At 40.7% G+C, this 22,235-nt stretch overlaps 1 pseudogene; it reads left to right on the plus strand.

The window, feature by feature from the left end:
- Window positions 1-18,248: 18,248 nt before the first annotated feature.
- Window positions 18,249-19,544, plus strand: LOC103083201 (probable E3 ubiquitin-protein ligase TRIML2 pseudogene; annotated as a pseudogene).
- The last annotated feature ends 2,691 nt before the right edge of the window (window positions 19,545-22,235 follow it).

The raw sequence follows: 22,235 nt of genomic DNA on the forward strand, positions 1-22,235 counted from the left end.
TGAGGATATGGGGAGGGGGAAGGGTAAGCTGTGACAAAGTGAGAGAGTGGCATGGACATATATACACTACCAAACGTAAAATAGATAGCTAGTGGGAAGCAGCCGCATAGCACAGGGAGATCAGCTCGGTGGTTTGTGACCACCTAGAGGGGTGGGATAGGGAGGGTGGGAGGGAGGGAGACGCAGGAGGGAAGAGATATGGGAACATATGTATATCTATAACTGATTCACTTTGTTATAAAGCAGAAACTAACACACCATTGTAAACCAATTATACTCCAATAAAGATGTAAAAAAAAAAAAGATTAAGAAAAAGAAAAGCCCAGAAGTGATTACAATTTAGGAGAGTGATTGCTTCTGAGGAAAGAGGAGGCGACTGGAAAGAAGCAGGGACGGGCAAACAGGGGCGCCAAAGGTACTGGTAACATTCTATTTCTTAAACTGGGAGGTGGATACACAGGTGTCCATTTTGCTATCATCCCTTAAACTAGGCATATAGTATAGTATTAGAAAAAGTAATAGCCCAGGGAATGCACCCTGTCCTCATGAAAGACTGTGGAGGGTTCTCATGCTACACCTCCACGAGGCCCTTAGAGCCCACTCCTTTCTGTGGTGTTTCCGGTGTTTCTACAGACTCACACAATGCATACGATTAGAAGTCATTCTAAAGCATTTGTTACCTCGTTAAGGAACTTGGAAAGTTTTTTAATTTAACATTTTCTTTAAGTTGAATGATAAAAATGTCATTAGATTGACTACTGCCCAAAGCACTCCATTCTAATTGAATTCAAAGGCACAGAGCATGCCTGCTAGTCAGTCCCCTGGGAATTCTGGTGGCTTGGATAATCCCTGTTTGTCCAAACGGGACATCCCTCTTCTAAAGATGTGCGCTACTGCCCTCCGCTGGACGGAGACAGAATCACCAGCATTTAACTACCTCTGGGCCTAACGCAGGTGGGAAAGAAAAACATCTTTTATGTGATTGTGTAATGCTCATGTGGAATACTAGTTTCCAAAAGTAAGGTTCCTGAGAGTAAATAAAAGATGAATGCTTATAAGTTGCATAATAATTCTGTGAGTTTTAATACGTTCCAATTAATCTATCAAAAAAGAAACTGAAGTGTTTATTTTTAATTTGTATTCAAATAACATAGAATATTTCCTTCAAATATAATTCTAGTGGTTACTACCAATTTAAGTTTTTTTTCCTGCTAAAACTATTGTGTTTATTTCAGAGCTATGCAAAAGATTCTTCACGCTATTGTTGGAAAAGTATATGTAATCTACTTTGTTGTAACTTAGGCACCGAAATGAAAAAGACTGCTACTATTCTTCTTTTCACCAAATAACTTTGCCAAATAAGCATGAAAATGTCGGGTTTTATTTGAAATTTTTATTCTTATTTATTTGAAATTACAAATTAGGTTTTTTACAATGAGAGGCTAATAAATATTGGCAAGAACCTTTCCCAGGAACTATACGAAGTTGCCTCACAGTCTTCACAGACTGACACATAAACCGTCTCCATGGCCACTTCTTTTTAAAAAGAAAGCCTATAGAGTCTCTCTAGAAGTAAAATAAGTATGCTTACTTAGGATCCCGTGAACTGCTTACACTGAGACGGCAATTTAGGGGTGGATAATTTAAAACTTTGCATTCCTCTCTGAGGTTGATGTTGAACCTCAGAAATAAAAAGAGAATTTTTTGTAAAATATTTCTAAGTTTTGTATACATGAATCTTGTACCATGCTTTGAGACTGAGTCATACCATATTTCTTCCATTCTAAGATATACCTTCCCCCCACCCCGCCCCCCATGTTTTAACATCTCTAGAATCAGGATGTGTCTCAATTTCCTGGCTTCTCACTATCCATGGCTTCTTACAGTTGCTGTCACTTAGACTCGCTGTCAGCCAGGCCACAGTCATGATGTAGTTATTGTGTTGCACTGTCATCGTATTTTGGGGTAAAACACTGCATTGTGTATAGACATTGAAGAATCTGTCTCTAGAAGGATTTGGAAGAGTTGGACTCTGGATATGAAGAAATTTTAGGAGAAACTTAGCCAATTTATTTTACATATACTTTCCTTTTCATGTCTGCACAAGTGGGACACATAATAAATCTATCCAAATAAGTATAAAAGAACCCCTTGAAAAAGGATAAAATACAAAATTTAAACATGAGGAACTTAGGTCCTCCTTTAATAGACAGTATTTTTTTTTGTAGCGGTACATAAAATAATGGGACATGTTATGATTGATGGCATCTTAAATTCAATGAATTATATGGCATAATAACAGGGCAGTGGAAAGAATACTTCTGAATTCAAAACCAGATGACATAAGAAGGCATTAACTGAAAAGGCATATTCACTCAATTTCCACTGCCTGGACCATCGATCAGTTTTGAAAAGGAAATGGAATTTAAAAAATCCTCTCACTCCTCTGATGCATCCAGATATTAAAAGAATAAAACAATGTGCCAGATACCAGCATGGACCATCCCCTCAGCCTTCAACATCCCACCGCAATTATTGGATACAGGCCAACCAACCTTCTGGATCACAAGGAGTGTAGGTGAGGGGCTCAGAGATCAAAGCCGACATGTAGCTCATCTGAAGCCCACGTAATATAACTCACTGGAAGGATGCACAGGGGGATATAGTGTCAGAAGAGTGAGAATACTGAAGTGTCGTTCTCAGTCCCTGAGGTCTCCTTTGGACCAGGAAGCTTTGCTGGACAGGCATACATCACAGCTCTGTATATTACATCTCTCTGTGCTCTCCCAATACAAGTTGTATGTGAGTGTGTGAACTTGATGACCAAACATAAATCAGAGTTATTTCTGTTGACAGGAAATAAAGTTAGACCATCAGACATACTCAGAGCCAATATCTGCTTTCATGTTTTTCAAAGTTATGGGGAAAAGATGTCTTCCATTATTATGACTGTCTTATCAGAGCTAAGACGGAGCCAATTCCATTCCACCTCAGTTCTTTTTCTTGGCCAAGAATGGAAACCATACTGTGATAAAATATTGGCAGGGGAGAGCTCCAAATAAAAGCCTCCCAGTCAATTTAGACTCAACTTTGTTGAAGACTCACTTCAACCCCACCCTCTACCACCCAGACCAAGGAATCAGGTTTTTGTTTTTCCTTCAAAAATGTTTCTTGTTACCCACCATCCATCCCCACCTCCTTACCTCCCTCCCTAGCAAAGCTCATAGAATCAGATTTTTTTAAGTGTACACAGATGCAGATTCTTATGCCAATTTTCAATAGTAGAAAATGTACACAAATATGAGGAATAGCAGGTTTATAGATGACTCAGGTGTATAAAACTGTTTCTAGTTACTCGTTCTTATGAGACAATTCCTCTTCTGCCCCTTCAGAAGTTACGTTTCCATCTGCCTTAGCTCTCCATCTCTGTTCCAGTGCTGAGTCAAGCCACTGGTTCAAAGGCTGGTGAGTAATTCTCCCAATAGTGATTAGCATTTCCTTGTAATGAACTCCACCTTTTCTGCACTTCCCAGAATTCCTTGAGTTTGACAACTTTCCCACCTGCCGGCTTTATGCAGCTTCAGTGTCTATTGGGCACTGCATGCTTTCTGGATCTGCGATGTTTCTAAAAGCATTAGTAGTCTCTAAAATTCTCCCCCCATCCTGAAGCACACTTCTTTCAAGTTCTCAATATTCTCCTAACCTAGTCTCATCCTAGGCAAACATTAGCACAGAACACAGATGTAGCAACATTTCAGTTTTGTGTTTCCAAGCTCAGATGAAAATTATTCTTCACAGATAATTTTACGTGGGGGCAGTATAATTGCTTTGAGTGACAGGGTGGTGACACAGACGACCACTGGCTTGGGAAGCGAAGATCCTGGGTATAGTTGCCCTTCTGTCATGATACCTGGATACGTTATTTAATGTTCTGTGCCTCCTCTTCTGTGAAATGAGGCTGTTAGACTAAACCACTGGATTCCTTTCCAGTGACAGAATTCTGTGACTTGGGATTTAGATGGAAATTTTTACAGTGGACGGGGCATAGGACTAATTTTTGTTTTAATGTTAAAGGATTAATCATTCCCTTGAAATGTCTTCTGTAGCTTATTTCTATTTTCATGAGATGCTATTTGTAGTTGTTTTGCTGCAATTGGGGAAACTCCATGGTCAGACAAGTTCAAATAAGCTTTCTTCCCTGAAGGACTTTTCAGAGCCTTTAACATGCTCATATGCTTATGAATCTCCAGGAATGAGATCAAATGTTGCCAAAATATGCAAATATATTTGAACAAGTACCTCTTTTTTGTTCAAACACCAATTACCATCTTATAGACGTAGGGCTCCACAAAAGGCATCTTGGAGAATGGTACTCAGGGATGGTTTCATGAAGAGACATGCAATTGTCAAAATTGCAGGAGTTCATAACAGAGGAGAATCCTGTCGCTTTCCACTGAATATTTTGTAACAGATTATATTGAGGTTTATTTTGGACTTGTTTCCTTCCGATGTCAACTGCTAACATTTTTTAAATGATATGCTTATTTAGTGCCCAACATGTGGGGGGAGAAGGAGACTTGGTGTCTGTAGTGATCTTAACCCTCTTTGTACTCTAATCCCAGCCCAACTCACACTTGTCCATTCCTCCTTATTCTCCTCACAACATGCAAACTGAGGGACTTCCCTGGTGGTGATGTGGTTAAGAATCCGCCTGCCTATGCAGGGGACACGGGTTTGAGCCCTGGTCTGGGAAGATCCCACATGCCGCGGAGCAACTAAGCCCGTGCACCACAACTACTGAGCCCGCGTGCCACAAATACTGAAGCCCACACGCCTAAGAGCCCGTGCTCCGCAACGAGAAGCCACCACAATGAGAAGCCTGCGCATCACAACAAAGAGTAGCCCCCGCTCACCACAACTAGAGAAAGCCCACATGCAGCAACAAAGACCCAACACAGCCAAAAATAAATAAATAAATGTATAAAATTAAAAAACAATAAAATAAAATGCAAACTGAGCCTGCATCCTGGAAGAGCTAAAATCTAAGGAATCCAAGCCTCTATGTTTCACTGCCAAGCACTGTTCCAAAAAGTTCACTGAACTTTGAAATCCGCCAGCCCCTAAATCGCTGAAGGGGGTCAAAAGAGTTAAAAGATTCCAGATGAGGCCAGAGCAGCCTCTCTGATTTCTTCCGCCTCTGTTGCTCATTCAGGGTGTGACCTGTACAGGTCACTAAATCTCTATGTGCTTTCAACTCCCCATTTATAAAAGTTGGCCGATACATATCGATTTCTAGCATGTTTAGAGATATTGAATTAAAGTCACGACAAAGAGCAAATTCCCTACCTGATTTTTGTGTAATTACCCATAGAGGCCATGGGTACAACTCAACAGTCAGAAAGTAGCAATGGGTGAGAAGTTGCAGAAATTGACCAAATCAGGCATTCTTAGCTCTGGAAACCCTGCTACCCAATTAAGTGTGCACATTCACATTGGACAGCACCTAGTTTATAAAGGCAAATATTTAATTAGTGAGACCTAGGACTGGCAATGGACTTCTAGCACATGTAACAAGATACCCTACACTTGAGAAGCAAACCCTGTAAACTTAAACTACTGCAAAACTGTAAAGTTTAACATAAAATTGGAAAATCTTTAAATGGCCGTTTTGTGCAAAGTTCTTCGCAGACAAGACTGCCATACAATGGAACTGTGTAACTGCTAGCAGCAGGCACTCCAGGAAGATAAAATAAACTAGCTTTATGGACCTGAGGAATTGATTTTTAATGAGATTCTGCTTGGCTGTAATGACATCCTGAGAGAGTGATCCAGTTTCCATGGCCGCTGGTATACAGTTATAAGGTGCAGAGCAGGACTTGCTTAAACAAGGTCTGTGCATTTGCCCCCTTAGAATATGAAATGAAATAAAATAAAGATGCTGTTCTAGGACACACCCCAGAAAGTGCATGTGCACGTGTGTGCACACGTACATGCTACCACACCTTCAGACACTTTTCCTAAAGCATTACCTGCTTGTATATTCTGAATTTTAAAGGACTAAAATTCTTGAGATGACATGCATATATAACTTTTATATTTTATGTTCTCTACCAGAGTATAAGGACCCATCAATTATTAGATAGACGTGACTGATTCTTTCATGCTCCATAACCTGTCAGCTCCTTGCTGACATTTATGTCTCTCTCTATATATGTATGTATAGACGGGGGTATGGGTAAGGTATAGGTAGAGATATGGTTATAAATAGCTGACAATATAGAATGGAGAAGGCAGTGTAACATATTTGTTAAGAGCCTCAGCTTTGAATCCTCCTTCTTCCACTTCCTGGCTGTGTGCCCTTGGGCATGTTAATTTACTTCTCTGAGCCCCAACTTTATCACACCTATTTCATAGTGCTATACTAAAGATTAAATGACACAGAGACACATAATTTACATGAATTTTAGCAATATAATATTAAGTGAAAAAGTAAATGCCAAAAGATTATGTAGAACATATTTTTTCATAAAATTAAAGCTAAGTGACATTTAAATCTAGATGTGCAAGAATTCACAAGCATTAATAAAATTGTATGCAAAAAGGAAAAAAAGGGAATGGTAAACACAGGGTTCAGGATGATGATTACCTTGAGTGGGGGGGGAAGGTGGGAGAATGGGAGATAGGATTATATAGCTAGATAATAGGTTACAGTCAAGATTCTAGTTAGTTCTTGGGTGGAGGGCTTACAAGTACATATTATGAATAAGATTAACCAGCTAACTAAATGAAACTAGCCATGCATGGACTAATGATGAGAATGTGTAATGAACCAAGGAATAGGACTAATCCAATTCTGTGCCCTGGAGGGTCAAAGAAAAAGGGAAGGATAAATAGATAATATACAAGAAAGTGATTAAGCACAGTGCTTGGTACATAGTAAGTACTCAAGAAACTTTCAGGTAGCTGGCTAGGTACTTCTACAGGTATCCAGATAAATTCTCATCCTTAGTGAGTTTCACTTCCCCCAGCATCATCAATTTCCCCCCATTTCCTCTATTTTCTGATTTCCTCATTCATTTCTTTTTTCCCTGTTATAGCATCTGTATTTCCAAAATCCTTAACTTTTTCATTTTAAAAAACTTGAGGTATAATTCACACGCAATACCAGGTATAGGTCTTAGGTGTTCAGTTCAATGTGTTGTGTCAATTGTATTCACAAACATAACCATCATTTAAAACAAGATATAGATCTAGAGATCTATAGATGATAGATCTCTAGATCTATAGATCTATCACCTCCAAAAAGTTCCCGTGTGACCCTTTCCAATCAATTACCTGCCTGCCAGCAGCAGTCTTTTTTTGACTTCTGACTTCTATCCTTGTAGATTAATTTTGCCTATTCATGGACTTCATATAAATGAATTATACAGTATATACTCTTTCACATCCCCCTTCTTTTGATTAACCTAATGTTTTGAAATTCCCCGTATTGTCGTGTATTCCTTTGTATTGCTGAGTAGTATTTTGCTGTATGAATATGCTACAGTTTGATTATCCTTTCTGGATAATGGATATCTGGGTTGTGTCCAATTTGGAAGTATTATGAGCAGTGCTTCTATGAACATTGCCATATGATTATTTTTGTAGACATTTCTTTTGATTTCTCTTGGGTAATCCTTAGGAGTGGAATTGCTGAGTTGTAGGGTAGATACCTGCTTACCCTTTTGAGAAACTGCCATCTTTTTCCACAGTGGTTGAATCATTCCAAATCCTTAAGTTTGTAACATCTAACTTCATTGAAAGCTGATTAAGTGACCATACCGGCAATGACCCATTTGTGTCAGGTCCCTGTCTTTTACCAACTCCAAAAGGACTCCCAGGCAGGGAAAACAAATTTTAAAAAGAGAGAGATGAATATAAAGAGCAATAGGTGAATTGCGATTTGTCTGATGGTAGAACGTACAAAACAGAACAGCAAGAAAGCATTTCCCTGCTGATTCAGACCATGAAACGAATCATTTTTAAGACTATGCGGTACTTGAGCAAAGTGTGAGCCTAAATCATAGTTTCCCCAGCTGGGTGGATGCCCCTTTCTGCTCTTCACTTCAACAGATAGACTGAATAATCTTTGGTGGGGAGGGCTGGGTGATGGATGGTAGGGACATTCATTGCTTTCCACTGGCTGGTTGAGAAAGAGAAAGGCCTGCCCTAGCCCCGAAGAGCTTACATCTGTTTCTCATACAGTTCAGCCACCCATGCTGCTCCAACCATCCCCTACTGCTGGCCAGGCTACCACTTTATTGATTTTTCCCCCTGCCCTTTTAAAAAGATGAAAGTTCCTAAAAGCTTTTTGTATGCATGCACGTGTGTGTTAGTGACAGCAATGGTTTAACTTAAAAAACTAAGTAGCAGCTAGGTTAACCATCGGGTGTGTGTGTGTGTGTGTGTGTGTGTGTGTGTGTGTGTGTGTGTTTAACCAATTACTCTAAGATTGGGTACCCCCAGTGGTGGAGCTGGCAGAAGCATAACAATTAGAATGTGATGACAACAACTTAAAGATAATTAGTTGACAATGACTTGAGACCTCATTAACCCCTTTAACACCTCATGGTTTATGATTAAAATGAAATACTTGGAGACCATTTTAAAGACATCTTGTCTCACTACCAGCAGTTGTTTAAGTAGAGCTAGAATATTTGATATTTCTTTGATATGGCTTCCATTCTTTTGTAACCACCAACAATGATTATACAATATGGTTATCGTTATTCTGTGGCCATCGATGGATTAAGGATTTATGCTTTATTCAGAAACCTGTTCTTTTGCTTCTTTCCCCAACACCGTCCCATTCTCATCCAGCCTTTTAAACTAAGTGATGGAGAAACTTTCTTTTTTTAAGTCAGCCCCTTTGTTCTTATAAATTACATGGATTGATAAAGTTAACTGTGATTTTTACTGAAATCTCTCCAACTGGTAGTTTAATGGCTGGAGAATTTCCACCATGAGAATCACAGGTGTGGGTGTGTTTAGACGAACCGGGGATATTTCACAAATCTGCTAGCCTCAGGCTCCAATAAACATATGACAGTTTTCATTTTTCTTGATGGGTCTTCAATAAATATTTAATAGATGGATTGATGTTGAGATTCCACCATCTTCCAAAAACTTGTTCAGTTTCCTGCTGCCTCTAAAATAGACACCATTTAAACCACTGGAAGCAAAACCTAGTGGTTCTATCATTTGTTACTAAATATTTCTTAGGAAAGAAGTTTCAGTGCTTCTGGGACAATCTGATTATACTACATATTAAACTGCAAAAATCACACAACATTTGAATACGTAAGAAGATTTGAAATAAACTTTATTTGGTTATAAAATGTTAATTGCCTATAAAGCTATAATCTTAATATCAGTTGTACTATTTAGACACATAATAAGTTGTACTGTTTAGACATTACAACCATTTATTTGATGTGGAAGTTTCATATTAATGGGACCAATACTGCTAAGTTTGTCCACTTTCAGGACAGTGGTCCTTACCCTCTTTTGGGGTCACAGACCCATTTGGGAATATGGTGAAATCTATGAAACCTCCAATTCGTAAAAAGCCTCTATTCACTTATGCAACAAGTTGATTAATTTCCTGGGATTTATGGATTCCAGATTAATATTCTCTTATCATCAGTAACATAGGGGTGATTTTAATATTCTAGACATGTTGGTGACAATCTATAAAACAAATGAAGGGAAAATGGACCATGTGTGAACAGATCATATTCAAGTTGGAAATCTGATCTGAGAGAACGACCTTAGTTAGAAATCCAATCAGAAAAAAAAAATGGCACCTTATTATAAAATAAGGGTCAAGTGTACAGTGGACATTTATTGAAAGGATTGATTGACCAGAAGTTCTGGGCAAAGGCTTCTCACAATATAATCTATATGACTCCAACAAAATTAGGAAAGGTGCTTGTTTAAAATGCATATTCCTCGGCCCCATATTTGGCCAACTAAATTGGCATCTCCTGTGATGGGAGGTGGCACCCTATATCACAGCTGAACAAAATTCCAGGTGATTCTAATACACAGTTAAGATTGTCTCTTACATGCTCATTCTTAACGCTTATCTTATGTCTTTTTCAAAGCACTTTATATTAGTACCATTAGGCAGTCAATGTGGATGCAGATCTTACATAAACATCCAGAAAACGCTTTTGATAACTCCAATTTGGATAGTGGATGTCATCGGGGAGAGAGCCCTTGGAAGGCAGCTGCAAACAATTGTCACTCCGCTGCACTTACCATCAGAGTCAGGCCACTTTAGATTGGCCCATCACATTGTTTCATTTTTTGGTACTTAGTCATTTGTTACAATAAAAATTAAGTTACAGGGAAGGAACACTGTGACAGGATAATGGACTCCTGCTCAGAAGAAACCAGCCTGCCTCCAATTCATCACGGCATTTATAGTGCATTAGAAGACATTACAGTGACAACATCATTCCTTTGGGGCAGGAAGAAAAACCATACTGAGTGGAAAAGAGGGAATTTACTTCATGAACTTGGCAAACGTGGAATAAAAATAGAATCCGGGGTGGTTTAAATTGCCATGTTCAGCAAAGGACAAGGGAAAAGCTAACCATCTCTGAAACTAACATTCCAATATGTTAAAAAAAAAATTAGCTTAGTTCACCTTGCATCACATGAGCAGTGTGTGGGTTAAAATGAAATGGTTGCCTAAGGAATAACAGAGAGGCATGGAGAAAATGGGCAAAGTTAAGGCAATTTAAAATGATTAAAGCCCACAAAATATTTTGCAAATATAAAATCCTGGAGAGAAGCTTAATAATAATATTTGTCCAATGGACTGAGCCAAAGATATCTATATTGTCTAGGTATTTTAATTGGAGGCCTGAAGTATCATTATAAAATCATAAGAAATCTGTGTCTATGTTCTCATAAAAGTAAAAATGGTTGTTTGATGTTAGAAAGCAGTGTTTTGAAAAGTAGAAGCTAAAGGAATAGCACTGGGTAGGCAAGTCTGGCAATTTAGACCTGGGAACTTAACAACTTTATAGTATTTTTACTATTATACCCACACTATGTTAAGCCTGGGAAAAAATGAGAGGGCGCCAGGCAACTTGGTATAATGGAAACAAGGTCTTCATTCTGTGATTTTTTTTTTAAGGTAACATTTTTCTAAACCATGCTTTTTCTTAAAGCAACGTTTTTTCCCATAGATCTCAGATCTTTTTTGGGGGGGGGGTGAGGGGGGATTCTGGTTTTCTCTTAATAAAATCTTTAATTCACTTAAGAATCAACGTGAACAAAAGTCTGTGTGGTCTCATTTTCTTTCCCTGTCAATCTGTGTTATTTCCAGGGTGAAAGGTAATTTTGACCATAAACATGGTTCCCATCACACATTTCTAATTTTAACCTATTTGTCTCCGTTTGATTTACATTGGGTCTAGAGCAAATTAACTATTGTGAGCTTTTATTGAAAATTAATTAGGTGGCTAAAGTGCCCATGGCAGACTCTGCCAGTGCATGTTTCTCTCTGGGTCGCCAGCCTTCTCCAGTCAAAACACCTAGCAACTTAAAAAATCCATAAAACGAATGATATAATTAGTTCCAGAGTGGAACTCAATCTCTTTGAAATCAGATGCTTTCTTCTAGTGCTGAAGGGCCATGCTATAGCCAGCATTTTATGGTATCAGGGGATTTTCCTGGGGGTAAAAAGTAGCTCACTGGAGCTGAATCACCTCACATGACTTAACAATAGTAATCCTTGTGGTACCAAATATAGCTGCATCTCTGATCTGACTCCTCAGTCAAAGCAAGGAGAAAGAGGGAAGCCGGGCTTACAATACTGTAAAGATAAAAAATATGCTACCCAGGTTGGAAAAGAGACCCCATGAGTGTGTGTGTGTGTGTGTGTGTGTGTGTGTGAGAGAGAGAGAGAGAGAGAGAGAGAGAGAGAGAGCTTATACTTAAGAAAAGCCAGGATGTAAATGTGATTTATTGTAAATAGTTCCACAACATTAAAATGAGTTTTTATTTTCGATGTATTCTGCTTCAAAGAAGAGCTCTGTGGGCTCATAAAAATGCAGAGAACAAATAGGGGCCCCTAAGTCCAATTTATATGCCATGCCCACTGTGCACTGAGACACATATAATCTGTAAAATGTCAGCTTCAAAGTTCCACCGAGATCGGTGTTAACCCTGACCTCTGGCCTCACTGCCTCTGGCTGGGCCTGTGTGCTTTCTTTACCAGCTGTTTTAGATAAATGTGTTCCAGTTTTAAGAGATTGTCTCAGTGTTTTTTACATGAATAGTGGTAATATTATTAACTCTCACTGGAGAAACCACCTTTTCTAAGAGGGCTTTACAGAGGAACCAATCATTTCATGCCCCATGCAGAGAGGAGTGGATTAATAAATATGTCATTGTACTGAAAATATTTAAACAACACTGAGAGAAAAGAGCAAGGCACACAACAAAAGGAAAGCATATTAGTAGTGTTTCCTGTCAAAATACACAGAGGAAGCACTTTATTTGGACCATTTTCTCCATAAAGAGACATGGTGGGCCAAAATAAACACAGTGAAGGAATCTGGTTTATCCCACTTTGGAGATTGGAGACCGTCAGCTCAAACAAAGTTATGAGACCAAAACCAGGTTTTCTCTCTTGAGGCTGCTAAGTAAAGCCATTGACAGAGGCAAGCAGATAGACCTAGTGGATCAATATTGCACTGTTAAGTGGTACATACAGTTTCTTACAGGGTTGAGCGGAACAATTCACTAATTAGGATCAATAGGCAGAAAATTCGGAGCAACATTTGTAAAATTTTCACGTAGAGGATTTACCTAACCAAGACTATAAACAAAGGTTTCAGTCGGAGTCCGGGGATGTTTTTCCATTTCAACGGAACAAAGTAGATCCCGACAGTGTTTACCGAGTGCTTCCTGGACGCAACGTAGTTCTTGATGGAGAGTGAGTTTAAAGACACAGAAAAAGTAGAATTTCTACTAGACTAAAGTATTGACTTTCCAGGATCAAAACGCCAGTCAGACTTCACAGAGATGACTGTTATCATCAGGAAGATTGAGCGTAAATGGAGGTGATGCTCACGATGGAACGTGGTGACGTAGGGTGAGCTTCACTGAGGGTGATGTGCCCTGAAATCAACTCTGATGAACAACTGGTCAGATTCAGGTTAGCGAACGGGAAAGGGTGCTATACTGTAGCTGTTGCTGAGGGAGACAGAAGACAGAAGGCATACAGGAGAAAAATGGACCACCTTTTGGTGTGAAGCATTCAGTGTGACGCACCTGAAGAGAGGAAAGTGGAGGCGGGGGGCCCATTTCATTCATTTAATTCATTCTTGGTCAGCTTTTACCAGCTGTCAGTGTCTCTCATCTAGAAAACCTGGCTGCTATCCATTTTGATGAGTCTTGGAACTATGGTTTGCAATGTGTTCAAAATTTAAGATGATGACTGAAAACACTACAAAACCCTGAAATTATCACACCCCCTTTAAAGCCACATGCACTTGAAATAGGATCTCAATTTCTCACCATTAAACTTTACGTACTAGGACAGTTTGGGATTCTTTCATGTGTAGAGACTGACATAATTTAGACTGAATAAGCCACAATTAGTATTTTTTTAACATGAAAAAACTCCTCAGAATAGATAAGACTGTCGAAATCCACTAAAGAAATCACTTTGAAAGGGTGGATATGCTCCCTCTAGGATATCGTATCATTAGTAAATTTGGCACTCCCAAATGTGTTACCCAAAAGTATTAAGTCTACACCAGGTAAGAAGGTTGTTTTTGAAATTGATCCTGCAGAATCGTCCCTTTAAAGTGGCTGCTTTCATGAACCAGCCAGTATTTATATATTATTATAAAGATAATACCCTTACTTACCTCACAAGGGTGTTTTGAGAATTAATTAATGTTTGCCAAGTACTTTGAGCTCTGTAGATGAAAGGTGGGGTGGAAATGCTAAGTAGTATTATTTTCATCTGTATTTGAACTTGCCTCTTATAAGACAATCTTTTTTTTTTTTTTTTTAAGATAATGATCTCTCCTTTGGGGAGAAAAGGCAAAAATTGCCTGATTCACAACCAAACCCTCATAAGGAGGACAGGTGTGATTATGAGGATTTGGCCTACAGAATAGATTGAAGTGGATGGCAAACTTCAAAAGTCTATATTCCCAAATCCCAAGACCTCTCCTGGCAATCCAGCAAGTGCCAAGTTCATCCTGTCATCCCTGCCGAGATATGGCCAGCTGCAAAGGCCAGGACCAGTTGGGTATTTACACGGTATATAAATAACAACCCAAACCCTTTCAATTAACCTCTTTCCTGCTGGGTGTTTGTGAGGTCCACAATCCAATTACTGAAGGGAAAGATGCTCCCTTAATCCTACCAAGAGGTTGAAGGACAATGCTGAGAAATTGGTTTTGTTAAACCAGTTGGATAATTGGCTTGAAAGGAATTGATTTTACTCTGTTCTGTGTCTTCAAATCTAACTCTAATCCTGGTCAGTGAGGGAGAATGGTTGCCAAAGATCTCGACAAGCCCTTTTGAGAGTGTGTTGGACTGCAATGAGGAAACAACAGTACAAATCTCAGGATCCTGAAGAACTCAGAAACTTTCTCCCCTTCCCCCTACAGAGCATGCCCTTCTTACAGGCAGAATGGATCTTTGTTATCAGCATCTCTTCCAACACCTGGCAGGTACAGAACTAGTGAAGGAGGAACAGATGTTGCATGGATGATGGGTCGGGGGAGCCTGTCTACACCAAGAAGACCAGAGTCCATCCTGAAAAGTGGTTTAAAATTCCCTGAAGGCTTCTAACCCTGTCCTGCGGTGGAGATGTTCATAGAGCCAGAGAAACTAAAATCAACTCATTTTTATTCTTGCCCCAAATTAAAGGCTTACCTACCATCAATGACTTCCCTCTCAAAAACTGACATATACAATTGCCAATCTTTCAGTGTTTTTTTTTTAATCATGATTTTTCTGTATCTTCATCTCTAAGATTAAACATTTTCATCTAAGGCTAATTGGGATTATCCTGGGGTGTTAGCAGACAGTTTTTAGCATCACTCACTGAATCCTCCCAATAACCTCTTGAAGTGGGCACTATAAACAACCCCATTTTACAGAGAAGGAAACTGAGGCTTAGGAAGTTTAGAAAACTTGCCCAAAGTTGCCTAACTGAGTAGTGGCAGAGTCACACAACGCCGATGTGATTAGGCGTTTTTTTCTTTTTGGCCAAGTCATGCAGCTTGAGGGATCTTAGTTCTCCCACCAGGGGCTGAACTCGTACCATCAGCAGTGAAAGCACAGAGTCCTAACCACTGGACCACCAGGGAATTCCCGTGATTAGGCATTTTGACACGAGAGGCAGTGAACTGAAACACCAAACTCTGTCTTCTCCATGCCCCTAAAACAGAGTGTGTACAAAGGATATTGCAAAGAAGAGCATAATTAGTGCATCAGGATATGTGTCATGTATAAGGAAATCTACTCTCTTTTTATAAAAGCACTCACCCTCCAAATTAAGGATCTAAGGATTCTGAAAATATCCAAATTACACTGTGGCCAAAGGAAAAAGTTTGGCAAAATGTGTCAAGTTTTATTTGAATGTTTCTGACCCTGTTGACCTATCTCAAACATCCCTTTCCCCAGGCAGTTCTGAAAACTCAGTCTTGAAGTCCACCGTATGCTTTCAGGTTTATCAGAATTACTCCTGATCACGAAGTAGATACATTCCTGTCTGTGCACAGATTCCTTGGAGTCCTGGCAGGCAATTAGATAGAAAAGAAACAGTTCAGCTATTAAGCTGCTTTTAGAACCAGTGCCGAATAGTCGGAGCTCAAGTATCAACGTGCTGTAGAAGTGACACTCAACCAAGTTTGTTTCTAGAAACCTAAAAAAGAATAACTCTTTCAGGTTTGTTTTTCAATCCAATAAAGTTTTAAAAAATTATTAATCAAAACATTTTCTTCTCCTCCAAAAGCACCACTTCAAAATATTTTTCTTCTGTTTGCCCGTGTTAGTCCTGTGCTGTGCTACTTTGTCCTCATTCATCCAGCAGGGGTCACTCTTGTCCACCGTACTCTTAAAAGGCATCCTTGCTTGTCTGCACTGTTTGTTACCCGGACCTTTATTCCAGGCAGCAGAATGAAGAAATATCAAAGACACCAGGCCTGAGAGATTGAGGAGAAAAGAATCTGTGGTTTTGGAGGTGGGATTGCAATGTTGGGGAAACGGATGCTTTAATAATGACTCTGTGTATGAACAGTGGGCTTCAAGTCTGTACTGCGAACTTCTCACAGAAATAAATTAGTCAGTTCTTATCACAAAATGATTAGCCTTAGCTCACTCTTGCTGTTAAAACTGAGCATATGCTGTGTCTCTTTTCTGCGTGTCATTACCAGGCTGGTAAGTAGGGAAAGGGGAGTGGAGCTGTGTGTACTTCCATTCGTCCAGGCCGTTCTCAGCCAGATGCTTCCTCGGGGTTTAGACTGGCCTCAGTGATCACTCACACCTAATAGAGCAATGACTGTCTAATCCGTAGTGATTATCCAGTCTTGGGTGGAAGTTCGTCTTCAGCTGCAGCAGCTTCCTCCTGCAGGAATTCAGGGCAAGTTCACACAGGCCATTCAGACCAGATCCTGAGTCTGTGGGTGCATGTGAAACGGGCGCTGGGGAAGCCACGGTCTTCCTACCTCCCCACTTCAGGGCCTCCTCCTGAGGCCACATGGGCAGACCAAGCAGGAAACGGCTTGACATGGCTAGGTTCTGATACTGGGGAAGGCACGAGTGGGGTTCTAATACTGAGGAAAGTGGTCTGTTGAGGATGGGGCTGCATCAATAAAGACGTATCGAAAATAAAGCATCCCTTGTGATTACACCTCTCAGTAACCAAACACTGATATTTAAATCAAATGTTTAATAAAAGACTCACTTTTACTCTGCTTCCTCTGTATCTTTTTCTTTTTAGTGTGCTAGACTTAAAAGAAATACACCTTAATTTTTAGAGCAGTGTTAGGATCATAGCAAAATTGAGTGGAAAGTATGGAGAGTTTCCAGATACCCCCTGTCCACACTTGCGTGCCTTTCCCCACTATCAACATCCCACAGAAGAGGGTACGTTTATTACAACTGATGAGCCTACACTGATATGTCATCCAGAGTCCATAGTTCACATTAGGGCTCACTCTTTGTGTTGTACATTCTATGGGTTCTGACAAATGTATAATGTCATATATCCAACATTGTAGTATCTTACAAAATAGTTTCACTGTCCTAGAGATCTTCTGTGCCCCACTTATTCACCCCTCCTGCCTTAGTATCCCCTGACAATCACTCATCTATTTACTGTCTCCACAGTTTTGCCTTTTCCAGAATGTCACATAGTTGGAATCCTATAGTATATAATCTTTTCAGGCTGGCTTCTTTCACTTAGAAATATGCATTTAAGTTTCCTCCGTGTCTTTTCATGGCTTGAGAGCTCATTCCCTTTTAGCACTCAATAATATTCCATTGTCTGGATGTGCTACAGTTTACTTAACCGTTCACTTACTGAAGGGCATCTCGATTGCTTCCAAGTTCTGGCAATTATGAATACACCTGCTATCAACATCTATGTACAGGGTTTTGTGTGGACATAAGTTTTCAACTCATTTGGGTAAATACCAAGTATAGCAATTACTGGATGAAATGATGACCTCCATACATTTTCCTCACGGTCCTCACAATTGTTGTGTCAACATCCTACCTTCAAAATTACACAACAGGGAAGTAAATGTGATTACCTAGGGAGACACTGGAACTAGCATAACGTAAGGGACCAGAACTGACCCTGGAAGCACCCCAAAACTTAGAGGTTCAAGAGGATTCCAAGTCAAAAAAGAATGCTGGGAAACAGACGAGTAACGTAGGAGGGACGTCATTTACATGATCTTGACTGCAAAGAGAAGAAACCATTCCAAGAGGAGGGTCCTGGCCAACTATGTTGACTGCTGAGAGCTCAACACGTGGCTGCCAAAGATTTGCTGGATTTGAGGAGTCCAGGATGCGCCGACCTGCTGCTGCCTGACTGCGGACTGAGGTTAACAAGTGTGTCTGCCCCAGAACACTGCCACTCATTTCCTTTTCAGAGTACGGGGAGGTGTATTCCACAACAGAAACAGCCCAATCTTCAACCAGGGCCACCTGCCGGCATGTCCAAAAGGCTCCGCTCCCAGTTAGAGCAAGAAATCCCAGAAGATGTCTGCTGTGAGATACATCTGGAGCCACCACGGCTGTTCTGCCATGATGACCAAATCACGCTTTGTGACAAGTACAAGAATCAGGTGGTATGGAGTACAAGAGGCTGCTGGGAATTATAGGAAGTTATTCCAGGAGATATTGAACACATTGACGGAGGAACTTGAAGTAGGTAAAAGCATATTGGCTGATGAGCAAGAAAGAATGGTGATGATGCAGGAAGAAGAAAAGAACTTTAAAGTGATGATTGAGTCTGAATATAGGATAAGGTTCCGATTGATGATTGAAGAAAACGAAGGGAACTTCCAGAGCCTGCAAGGTTGCAGATTCAACCTGAACCTGAGAGAAGCCAATCAGAACCAACTGACGGAGTTTGCCACAAAGTTGAAGGAGAAGTTCCAGGAAATACTACAGAGACTGAACTGTCTGTGGAGAGAGAACATGAATAAACTGAGGGAGAGTGAAGTCAGGCTCTCTGAACAGATCTGCAGCCTCCAAAAATCACTGCAGAGCTGGAGAAGAAATGTGGGCAATCTGCCTCAGCTTTGCTGCAGAATGCAAGGTATTCTTTGGAAAGGAGTGAGTCACTGCTGCTTCAGTGTCTAGAGCCCGACTGAATCCCAGACCTGAGTTTACGCCAAATAACAGGAATGAGCAAAATGCTAAAAGTGCTGCAAAGCCCTATAACTTTGGACCCTAAAACAGCTCATTCCTGTCTGGTCTTATCTGAGGATCTGAGAAGTGTGAGACTCAGAAATGTGCAGCAGGATGTACCTGGTCACCCAGAGAGACTTGACTTCAGTGCCACCACGTTGGGGGTGGAGAGCTTCACCTCAGGGCGGCACCTACTGGGGGATGGGTGTGGAAAAGGCAACACAGTGGCAGCTGGGCGTACACAGAAGCTCTGCCAGCAGAAGTGCTTCCGGAGATAAGGTCTTATTCAAGGATCCATGATGGGAACTGATTATACTTTCTGGGCTATTCCCCCTTTAAAAAGGGTTTCCTTGAGAGAGCAAATGCACAGAGGTGGAGTTTTCCTGGACTATGAATATGGGCAGATATCCTTCTATGATGTGACAAAGAGATCCCTCATCTATAATTTCTCTTATCTCGCCTTCCAAGGAGCTCTCAGGCCTATATTTTCTCTTTGTATCTCAAATGGAGGCATGAATTCCGAATGTCTGAGCATTTGCTTCCTTCATGTTTCTTCTTGCAATGGTACTCTTAGCCCTCAATCTTCTTTGGTGTGAAATGTAAGACCACAAGAGGCAAGAACGTTACAAGCATGACTTTATGTAAGTTATTTTACAAAGTAATCCAATAAAAGATTTTTAGCACTTGAAAAAAAAAATTGCACAACAGATGCTTTCTCATATTTGGAGTTTGTGTTTGGGTGGATGACTGTTCCCTCTGCTCCCCGATTCTACCATCAACTTCTGGAGAAGGGCCCTGCGTCTGAGCAGCAATTGTCAGGGGAGAAGCAGCTGTGCAGAGGAGGCTGCAGGCACCACTGATGCCTCTTCAGCTGGAGACAAAAGTGGGGAGACGTGGTTTATCCAGACTTAAGACTAAACCGTATATGATGAAATACACTGCTCTGTAATGCTGGGGTTTCCAATTGCCACTGAATTCACTTAGTTTCAACTTCACATTCAATGGGGCGGGGAAGAAAATATTGTGTTGCCAGGATGGTGGTGGTGGTGTGTGTAGGGGGCCTTTAATGAATAATTTGGTGTCAATTTTGAGTCCCAGCATAGGATACTTGTCAAAAGGAGCTGGAATTTCTGAGGTATGTCCTTGCTCTTTTTGACCCCATGGACTTTCCTTGTTTAGACCCCCAGACAGTGCCAATGGTTTCGGTGTTGGTGAGCTGCTCTGTAGATTGAGAGCCATTAGCCAACAAACTCCGGCCCTCCATTGCGCCTTCCACAGGTTGTATGATGCCAGCCAATATCTTTGCTTTGTTTACACTGCTGAGGTCTCTGTATCGTTAACATCCTTTTTATGACTGACAGTTTTCTGGTTTGCAGCAAATAGTTTTCCAAAAAATAAACCAACTCCAGATTATTTTGATGGTTGAGATAACATGCTGAATGTAAAAATGGACATTTTCCAATAACTCCAGTGGGTGATCTCCAGTTGAATGGATGAAGCTGCAGTCTAGATATGGTCCAACCCACCATTCCAGGAGCCCTAGAGAACACCAGGAAGATAAAGATATCTACAGTATATTGATTTTAGAGGATAAATAATGTTGCCAGAGGCTATAGCTTGTGAGAAGTGAGGTATGTTTGACCCACTTCATTTAGCGCTCCCATTTCTTAGAAACAGATCCCAATCTACACGAGCTATTCCTGTAGCTACACAATTGTGAAGCGATAGACACTAAGTGATTATGTCTCCACTGAGCAGCTGACTACCTGTATTTTAAAGCCACTTTAGAATTATAGAAAGAATAAGACCCATGGGAACATGGAGGTCAGCCTATCAAGCCTGGCGCTTCCAAATGATCTCTACTATTGTCTTCAGGTAACTGTGTCACTTTAATTCTTCTACTAGAGGGTATTTTAAAGCCTCCCTAAGTCAGATGTTCTATGGTTTATTCTTCTATTCTTTCCAATTATTCCACAAAACATCCTTTAATCAATCGGCTTTCAAAATTGTTTGATTTTCCATTTAAATCAATTCTTAAGAGTTTGAGGTATTCGTGGAATATAGAGAGAGATCTAGCAACAGTAATTAAATACCTATACAGGTTGTACTCCTATAATGCTTTTTAAAAAAAAAATCTAATGCCCAGGGAACTTTGCTTTGGAGGAGTACTTTCTTTCTGGCAAGTCATCATTTAGTTTAGTTCATCAAATAGTATCTAATGGCAGCTCTTGCTGGATGCTGCATTAGGAGGATGAATTCGTGAATAAGACACAGTCTCTGCCCTTATGGTGCTCCCAGTGCCAGTGGCGAGCTGGAACATTTCAGTGTGATGTGGGAGTGCTATGATGGAGGGTGGTCAGGGTGATGGCATCTTTGCATCTCAGCCTGGAGGTCTTACTCCTGAGACGCTTCTCAAAACAACCAGTAGGAGTCAGGCAGGTAGACGATAGGGGCAGAAGACCCAGAAAAGGAGCTCACGCATCTTGGATGACATGAACAAAAGTACTGACATGGCTGGTACCTGAAGGGCAAGGAGGAGGCTTGAAAAGAGATGAGGCTGCGGAAGTACCTGGGAGTCCACCGTGGGGTTTGCAGTCTACACTGTAGGTAATGTGGAGTCATGGCAGGACTTTAAGCAGGCTTTTTTTTTTTTTTTTTGGCCGCACCACGCGGCACGCGGGATCTTAGTTCCCCAATCAGGGATCGAACACGCGGCCCCTGCAGTGGAAGCACTGGAAGCGTGGAGTCTTCACCACTGGACCACCAGGGAAGTCCAGGGGATTTTTTTTTTTTAAAGATAGAATATTTTGATGATTATGCGGAGGGACTGTGGCTTGGAGGGAGCAAGACAGAAGCAGGAAAGTTATTGAGGAGGCTTGGTAAAAAGTGCAGGATGGAGATGAGGGGCATGGCTTCACGACCCCTAAATAAGCTTAATGGGAGAATCCTTTTCAAGGCAGATATGTTGTAGTGCATCCCATACTTGTCCAGTGGATGACAGCGCTTTGGGAGGGTGGAAGACCTAGTGCACCATGTGTATCCGGTCTCCTCTGGAAGTTCCCTCTCATCCCTGAGCATCCTCAAGATGAGAGGCCACTACTGGGTGTGATTTTGGAAACAGAGACAGCTCCTTCTTTCCCCCCTTCCGTATCTGCTCACTGATGCTGGAAAACCCTTTAGGACAAGGATTAAAAATAAGGTACCCACACGACCGCTAACTTTTCTTTCATACTTGTTAGGTTTGGGGTGCTAAAGAATCTGAGCAAGGTAATAGATTGCATAATCTG

The sequence above is a fragment of the Lipotes vexillifer genome, unplaced genomic scaffold (genome assembly GCF_000442215.2).
Source record: "Lipotes vexillifer unplaced genomic scaffold, Lipotes_vexillifer_v1.1 scaffold1188, whole genome shotgun sequence".
Lineage (NCBI taxonomy): Eukaryota > Metazoa > Chordata > Mammalia > Artiodactyla > Lipotidae > Lipotes > Lipotes vexillifer.